At 51.2% G+C, this 9,143-nt stretch overlaps 1 long non-coding RNA gene across 1 annotated transcript in view; it reads left to right on the top strand.

Annotated features, from left to right (window-relative positions):
* Window positions 1–3,405: 3,405 nt before the first annotated feature.
* Window positions 3,406–9,143, top strand: part of LOC109384703 (uncharacterized) — a 14,779-nt gene continuing 9,041 nt past the window's right edge. Inside the window, exons 1-2 of the long non-coding RNA XR_002124473.1 lie at window positions 3,406–4,441; window positions 7,892–8,086. This is a non-coding gene — a long non-coding RNA (uncharacterized LOC109384703). The remainder of the gene's footprint in view (window positions 4,442–7,891; window positions 8,087–9,143) is intronic.

Raw genomic sequence — 9,143 nt, 5'->3', positions numbered from 1 at the left:
ATGGAGAAACAAAAAAGTAGAANGTAGGAAGAGCAGGGGCCGGTCAGGACCGCGCGCACCGTGTGGCGCCTGCGGGGCCTCCCACTGCGCACCTGTCACGCAGGAGAAGGTCCGGAGACACGCGTGGGCTTTGAGGAACGTTGGATCAATAACGACGTTGTCAGCTGAAGAGCTTCCTGTTTTCTGTGCTTTCTTCCCGAGCCAGCAGGGCTGAGAACGCGCGTTTCCCACGGCGTCTGGAGGGCAGGCACCAGCGGCTGCGTCACCGCATCGGGCGCGGAAGGGACTGCGCCCCCAGCCCGTGGGTTCCTGTCAAAGCTCTAAAAGTCTTGACTGCTGATGAGCACACAGCGCAACGTGTGCTTGGGACGTGGAGACTTTTCCCTCTTCGTTTGATTGTGTTGTGTTGACCCAAAATAGACAGAATCCCTCAGCATGGTTAGACATCAGGACGCTAACACGACGTGGGAGCTGCGTTTCCGGACGGGCCACGGCCGGAGGACCAGGCTGTCGACCTCTCTGGCCCTGGGGACGGCCCCCAGAACCAGCAACTGGCGTCCACTCCCCCCGGCGTTTCTGCGGCCCCGGCTCGCCCGCCCGGCGCCCCTTCCCACGGTCTGCCCATCGGGACCCACTCGCACGCGCCCTGACAATGTGGAGGCGCGTCCTAGGAGGTGTCTGCACGCAGCGGACACTCGACAATGCTTGTTCACGTCGCTCGCTAGTGACAGACCCTGGGCCAGACGCTGACCACCGCGGAGCCCGAGGGGGCGGGGCTGCGGGCTGCGGGGACGGGCCTGAGGCGGCAGGGCTACCGGAGAAAAGGGTTCCTCTAAACGTCGTGGGAAGGAGCTCAGCACTTCTGAGTCACCCACCGAACAGAGCGGACAGCGGCGGGTGGGTTCAGAGCAAGGGGATCGTCCCGCGCGGCCTCAGGCGGCGTGAGAGCGGGCAGCCGGGGCCGCTGCCCCGGGGAACAAGGACGTTTCGGGCTGCATTCCAGTGAGGGCGTCAAGTATTATACCTCCCTGGCGGTCTGATTATGTCGGTAATTTTGTACCCAAAGCGGTACATTGTTTTGCATGGAAATTTGTTGCTTTATATTGTAGGCCTGTAATTCTTAGGAATTACTCACTTAAATCTGTCCAAACAAGAGTCTAGTAGGCATCCCAGGTATGATAAAGTTTGAAACACAAAATCATAAATTATAATATAATAAATAATTATAAAAAAATAGGGGTTACCGCTTCTGGCAGTAAAAATTAACCCCGAGCCACACTCGGGGTTACCGCTTCTGGCAGTAAAAATTAACCCCGAGCCACACTCGGGGTTACCACCAGGGTAGTTAAGGGTGGCTTTGCAGGCGTCCCCAGGCGGGTCCTTGCTGACCACTGCTTCCTGCAGGGAGGAAGGACCTTTGTCCTTATTTGGCCCTGTGGGCCCTGTCATGGTGACATGAGGTGGCGATTTTTCTTGGCTGCCATGCTAATAATATTATAATTAGCTAAAGGTCACCTGAGGGGCAAGATGTGTCCTGGACCTGCTTTCAGCCACTGGAGCCCAGTTCTGGCCGGTCTGGTAGCTGCACCTTTTCCTAAGAATGACCTCATCTCATTCCTTTGCCCCCCCCCATCTTCCTGTTCCCCCCCCACCCCCAGGTCCTGTTCTTTCTGCCTCGGGCAATGCCTGGATGGCTGGCAAATCATCCTTTCTGGACATATCTGTAAGGGTATTTCTGGAAGAGATTAGCATTTGATTCAGTAAACTGAGTAAAAAGACACCTTCCTCCCTTCCCAACTAGGTCTTTTTCTCCTCTATCTATTGGATTGGGGGTGGGGAGAAAAATGAAGCCCAATAAAAGGATGAATTCAGATCTTAATATGATACCAGTAACCTATCGCTTACAGAACAATCTCTTTAATTTTTTCCCTTCCAGAAATCCTCATAAACTTTATAGATTTTTTTATAGTTTTTTTCTTGTTGGACCTCCACTGTGATTATGCCCAACATGTGCAAGAAAGCTACTGAGAAAATGAAGGTTATCGTCTGTCACACAGTGAGTTTTTTGGGATCTAAGAAACTGACACAGGACTGAAGCAAAATGGGGCACTGACCTTACGCTTTAGTGATTATTTTGCCACCAAACTATTGAATTCCATCTTCCTTTATTGCCAAGTATCAATTAGAATCTATCGCATTAAGGAGACAGCTGAGATTTTGAAAAGGTCATATTGTGGCTACTTATGACCTTTTGTAAGAAAAAAAGCTCAGTAAGGTCAATGTAGTTACATTTTACCCAAGCATTTCCACGTACATGAAAATTTCAAGTTCCAATGCCTTCAGCACTTTGAATTTTTTTCTGGTATTTGTTGGGCTGTGGCATAAGTATGTGATGTTCAAAAGACAAAAGCATTTCCATGAGCTTGGGAACTTACTTCCTTCACCCCGAAGTTTAACTGCCCCTTTTCTAAAGGCATGAAGGTCAGGTGGATGACACCCTGAAAGGGCCCCGAGGTGGCTGTCACCTGCCTCTGACCCTTAGTCGCTGCTGCCAGGAGACCCTGCGCCCCAGCGCCGAGCCCGGGCCTTTCTCTGTGTCCCTGACCTGCTCCGTGGGAGGTGGCAGGACACCGAGAGGGGACTTCTACAAGCAGCTCACTGCTTATTTGCCAATTTTCTTCTGATATAAGATAAATTCAGAGTTAGAAATAGGGTGTTTTTTTTTGTTGTTATTCAGTGTGTTGAAAAAAATTTCCGACTGCTAGTTGTTAGGTTTATAAGAAATGCCATTTTAGAGTAATTTTCTAACATTAGTGTTTATAAGAAAGAAGGCAGAGGGGTGTCAAGTGCAGGACGTGTCCTGGGCTGGATGAAGTCCGCGCTGACGCCCCCGGGACCACGCGCCTCCCCAGCGCCCAAAGCACAGCGTTTCTTCAGCGTCTTTTTTGTATCATCAGTTTGTCTTGGTCACTTGGGGAAATTTATTCATTCGATTAATGAACTAATTGAGGTGTCATTCATAGCTAAACCCTGCCTATCTCTACCCAGGGCTGGAGTTTAGGGCTGTTCTCTTTGTCTTAGAATTTAGGTAAAATTGAGAGTGGGCGTGAGTTTGTGGGGGTATCCAGGGAGCTACACATGGGGGGGGCAGTTATGCACAGAAATGCATCCTTTTTCCATTCTGGAAGTTGAAAGTCCAGGTAAGGTGTGGGCAGGGCCGCTCCCTCGGGGGCTCTGCGGGCAGGTCCCCGGGGTGGGGGAGGACGGGTCCCCGGGGTGGGGAGGACGGGTCCCCGGGGTGGGGAGGACGGGTCCCCGGGGTGGGGGAGGACAGGTCCCCGGGGTGGGGAGGACGGGTCCCCGGGGTGGGGGAGGACAGGTCCCCGGGGTGGGGAGGACGGATCCCCGGGGTGGGGTAGAACGGGTCCCTGGGGGTAGGACGTGTGCCTGGAGGAGGACGGGTCATGGCTCCTGGTGGCACCACTCTGTTCTTTGCTGTGTCCCCATGGTGTTCTCTCTGCTTCTGTCTTGCTTTCTCATCAGGCAGTCATTGGATTCAGGTCCCCTGCCCCAGCATGGTGTCACCTACTTGATGACACCTGCAGCCTGCTTCCCGTGGGCCACAGTCACAGGTACTGGGGACTAGGACACATCTCTTTGGGGGACACAATCAACCACCAGAGGCAGCTCCCCTGTGACTAAGGGCGCCTGCTCAGGCCATCAGGACACACTGCCTGGAGCACAGCAGGGGACACGAAGGGTTCTGAACGCAGTGGGTGGCACAGGAGGACAGAGACCTGAGGAGGTCTCAGTGATGTGGGTGCCAGTCCCACTGCCGCCGTTTAGGGAGAAGGTGTGATGCCGCACAGTCCTGAACCAGCTTCCTTCTGCTGCCGTCCGACTGACTTCCGCGCACAGGTGCAGCCCTGCCGCGGGGTGACCCCATGGACCCGCCGCGTGACGCTGACGACCTGCCTTCACTTGGCTACTCCACGCGCAGGCCGCTGCGCTTCTCCAATCCTTCCAGCTCAAAGCGACGGCTTCTGCAACCACGATGCTGTTTGGATTTGCTCCAGACCCCCGACGGTTTACTTTCTAAGTCTTGTGGGTGTTTGCAGTAGTGACCCAGCTTGGTTTCAATGGAATAATACTTCATCAAACTTCGTTTGCAGCTGTCAATTTGCACTCTGCTGTACAATTATGTTTTTACGCACATTGTTTTTTAACTGAAACAAGTTTTAAGACCATTCCAGATAATGTGAATACTCAGAGCAGCATGACATTCACTGGTGACAGCTGTTGTTCTCAGAAGCTGACTGGCTGTGCAGGACGGATCGCGGCTTCCACTGCCTGTCGGAAGAGGGGGAGCGGTTCCAACAGTCCCGCGAGCCGTGCTCAGCCTGCACTGGGAAAGGCCGCATCTCTGCTGACGCAGAGTTTGGTGGGTCACGTGACGGGGGTTGTGGGGGGGCATCTGTTTTGGGGGGAGCCGGGCCTGCGACTTCCTCTCTGATTTCTTCCCGCCCACCTGGTAGCTGTGCTCTGGGCGTGACAGCACATTGTTAGTTACCGCAAACATGGGTCAGAAATGACCCCAAGTGTTTCATGTCTAAGCTGATATCACCATCATGACAGGCTTGTCAGATAAGGACACTTAGAAACAGCAAGTTAAGCAGTTTGGCAGAGGTTGTGCGTCCTGGAGTCACTTTCCACACCTTGTCGGTGTTTGGGTTTTCATCTGCAGGAGGCAGGCGTGGAGGGGCGTCCTGGCCATTGCTGGGAGCAGAAACCCCTGAGTGACATGCTCTTAGGCACCCAGCAGCTTCTGTGGGACGGGTTATTTTAGTCACTTGGCAGCGAGGACAGCGAGACTCAGAGAGGCAGGAACGTTGTCCAGGGCGACACTGGCCGGTGTCAGGGTGTGGCGCTCAGCGTGGCTGAGCCCAAAGGCTGTTACGTTTCCTCAGCCTCCCCTGCAGGTGGCCCTCCATGTCCCTCTAATTAGCAGACTGTCCCTTACGTTAGGTTTGATTCCTCTCAGAAGGCGATACACTGGCGACTCAGGCCTGACTCTTGCAGGTACAGCTTTCATCTGACTCGCTTCTCCCAAAACTCGGCAGACCCTTGTTACCGACTTGATCTTTGGGTCCTGGGTCAGTGTCAGCCCCTCCACCATGCCGAGGCTGGCCTCATGGGAGGGGACAGAAAGGCTGTGATTTCTGAGTCATCCGTCCAGTGGAGGGTCAGTTAGACAATGGAGCTGGTTGGGAGTCAGAGTGGGCTGTGAGTTGCACGGGGCTGCGGTGTCCTCTACGGGGCTGTTTGCGTGCAGCTTTACTCTCCTGGCCCGTCAGGGAGAGGGGTGGGAAAAACCAAGGACTTCAAGGGCACTTTCCCTGTTCCCTGAAAATGGCTTCCACTGGGGACAGCAGCCGTGCCAGGACCCGCCTGCAGAAGGGTCCCGAGCACCAGAAACTGTGTGACAACGTGGCTGGGCGTTTTGAGCTGCTAGTTGTTCCCCTTGTTCCCATGGCAACCCGCCCCAGGGTCCGCGGGCCGTGCTGCTGCCACTCCAAGGCTGGTGGCCCTCAAAGCAGCCCCATGAGTCCCTCTAACAGGTTAGAACAGGAAGGGAGGCTCGTGGGCTCCCCACACTTAGGAGCTGGTTACTGGGCAGTATCGGCTCACATATTTTTAGTGCATCGTTAAATTACAGTGGAATTCCCACCTCCACTCAAGCAACCATGGGCTCATCCTCAGCACATCAGTGGGCTGGGCGGCCTGGGCACCTCCTTCCCCTGCTATGTGGGGTGTCTGCTGTTGTCCTGGGGCCACAGACAGAGACCAACGCCCCTGGGAGTGTACGGGGCACCCAAAGCCTGCTGGTGACTGTCCTGAGTGTCTGATGTGAAGGTGAGTCTCTGGGGCCCAGAAAGCATCCTCCCAAGGAAACCACAGGTCACCACGGCCTGGGAGCCTCAGACTGAGCACAGCGCATGCCCCGTTTCTCGGTTGCCTTATGTCTGCCGCTCACCTGTGGGCTGATCAGGGCTCCCTCCCTATGAGCGGTTTCAGATTCACTCTGATGTGCTGAACAAAACAAGCTGCGTTTAGGGTTCTTAGATGTCTTCTCCTGGGGCTCCTTTCATTCTTTATGGCTGGATCTGCAGGCAAGGCAGGAACGGTCACCGCAGGTGTGAATTAGAGAACCTACGTGACTCGGAGGCTGCTAATCGGAGGCTGCTAATCTCACGCTCACCCTGCACAGGAAACACATCTCTGTGGGTTCACTTATCAGGTGACAGGAAACACGCCTCTGGGGGTTCACTTATCAGGTGACGGCACGAAGAGGACAAAACGACTTCTGTAACGTTTCTTACACAGAGCTTGGTCTGTGGTATTCAGACTGATCTACGGTGATGTGAGAAGAAACATAGCCCTTCTCTCGCACAATTATCCTCCAATATCCTCCAATTGGAGATTCCTACTCCTCTGTGAGTCCTCAAACGTTCCCCCAACTGAGCCATTTTCCACATTTTTAGAGCAACTTCCAAGTGGCATTCTCAGAAGGAAAAAAGGATTAAAATTAAAGAATATACTTTTATTCCAATAAGAGAGTTTAACCCAAGGAAAAAGAACTAGCTGATTAAAGGTCGAACTCAGCGTGCACAAATCTTGGACAAAAGGCTGCACCAATTTCCATAAAACACTCCAGTTGCTGTGTCTGTTCAGGGTCCAGCTCTCACTTGGCAGCTGTCCCCACGGTGACCCTGGCACCCGTGTTGGGTCGGCTGGGCGCCTCTGGTTTCCCCCCTTCATCCCCTCTTGTTGCTTCTGCTCATGGAAACTTCCAGCAGCTTTGCAAAGGAGGTGAGAGGGCCAGCAGGAGTCGGGTCCCCTTAGGGCAGTCCTTGTCACTGTGGGGTGGGGACATGTGCTCATTAGCGTCCTTTCAGAGTGCCATGTTCATGCGTGGTCATCTTGTTCTTCAATTATTGCTTGAAAAATCACATAATTACCAAGAGACATGACATTTTAATCACAAATTTTATGATTACAGTGGCTGAATTTCAATAAATCTTAAGGAATGTCACAGGAAGATGAATGCATTGTCTAATCTACAGTACGAGTTTGCAGTGAAGAGAAATGATAGTTTATTCTCGATACAAACGCCCCTCCACACAGGTACAAATGTGGTTCTGCATGGTTAGTGAGTGTATGGACGACTGATAAATCAGCAATGGGTGAAGACACACATTTTCCACTGACAGCGGGTGAATCTGATTATGTAGAAGCAGGAAAGTGAACAAGGTATTTAGACCAAATGCACTGGTCATTAATTAGAAGGCCAGTTGGATACATCATTTTCTTTTTGACAAAATCCAGGTTTCTGAAGCTGACTTCCATGTCTGGGCTGCAGCAGCTCCAGGACGCTCTGGAATCACCCACAAGTTTCCTTTTCAGTCTGTTTACATGGGATTTTTCTGAAGAAAAGGTCCAAATCCTTACCTCCTCAAAGTGTCCATGGCACCTAGAAGGTGAGAAAACTGAGCGCATTTCCTGGTCCCCAGAGCTCTGATGTTCTCACTCTCACTCTGGTCCTTTCTGTTACGATGTGGCTCTTCAAACAGAGGAGCAAAGCTTGAGCCTCATCTATGGGGACAGCCCCATCCGCTCGCTTACAAAACAACAGAAACATTTTTTATTCCCCAAGTTTTTAAAGGGCTTTTCTACTCTGTGGCTGTTGCTCCTACGAGTGTAAATGAGGTATGAAATGAGACATTCCAGCCCGCTCGGCAGAGGGACGTGCAGCGTGTCTTCCAATTTCAGCTTGGCTCTGATACTAGACTGTTCTGAAGGAATTCACCAGTGGCCGTTTCCTTTACTTCAGGAAGGAAAGCTCTCCTGTGTCATGATTCAGTGCGAGGCATTGCAGTTAACGCAGGAGGGAAGGAGAGAAAAGTGACCCTTTGAGGGTTCCGGGAATCGCCTGGGGTTTTCCCCGCGGTCACGATCAGCACCATGGACAGAAACACACCGGCCACTTGGAGCTGCGACGGCCCACAGCAGGGGTGTACGCTGAAGGGTGAGTAGATGTTAATTTATTTCTTTAAACAAAAACTTTAGAAATATACTATTCCCACTGAGAATTTGTAACAAGACTATTCCATTCCTTATTTGGCTCCAGTTTTGATATTCGAATACAATTTGAATTTCATTCCATTATTTTTGTGTTAAGTTCTCCTTAAGAATATTCCATGATCACCTTAGAATCTGATGAGTACCGAGTTCTCTCTTCAGCTATGCATAACTTTTCTATAGTAATTTCCACTTATGTTTAATGAATTTGGGGCAGTTCTGTTAAAAATAAACTCCTATTAAGGCCCTTTCAGAATTGCATAAATTCTTGGTTCACACTTTGAAATGTCTGCATTAATTTCCCTTTACATTCCAATCGTATTGTCACTTTTTATTCATCCATGTGACCATTTCTTGAAGTTTTTTGTCCATCTAAACTTCTATTAAAATTAGTGACCGAAGACTTCATTTTTCCCCTCCTGACTCTTTCCCCTTATTCCTGGTTTAGCTACTTCCCACTCATGATCAGGGTATCAGTGCCATCTATACTGTTTTAGAAACTCCTATTAAATGTGTCATAAACTAATTAATCCAGAAGTTAAAAAACTAGGAAATGCAACAAGAGCACGGCCTGTAATTCTGTGTTGGCCCTGGGTGTGTGCGAACTCCGACACCTGCAGTGTCTGTGCCTCACGCGTGGATGCACATTTCACTGGCTTGACTGAGTCCATCAACTCAGTAAGGTGGCTGCATTTTGTGTGAAAGAAAAACAGCCAAATGAAGTTTATATTATCAAGAGATCCATCTAGCATGGAGCCGGCGCCTCTGGGGAGCTGAGCTAACTCTCCCTTTCCTGTGAAACTGAACTTTTGAACTGGGCGAACCCTCAGCCACAACAAGGAAACTGGTAGGATGGAGGGAGGCCAGTTTGGAAACACTCTGCTTCTGCACCATTTCCACGGCAACAAACATGGCTTTGTACTCTGGCTCTTTCTCCATCTTATTTAGTTCCAAACTTAAGACTCACATCAGGGCCTCTGGCTGGCAGTGTCTACACCACACGG

The sequence above is a fragment of the Hipposideros armiger genome, unplaced genomic scaffold, assembly GCF_001890085.2.
Source record: "Hipposideros armiger isolate ML-2016 unplaced genomic scaffold, ASM189008v1 scaffold_100, whole genome shotgun sequence".
Classification (NCBI taxonomy): domain Eukaryota; kingdom Metazoa; phylum Chordata; class Mammalia; order Chiroptera; family Hipposideridae; genus Hipposideros; species Hipposideros armiger.
The sequence above is the reverse complement of the archived record's forward strand: the minus strand, read 5'-3'. Positions and strand labels throughout refer to the sequence as shown.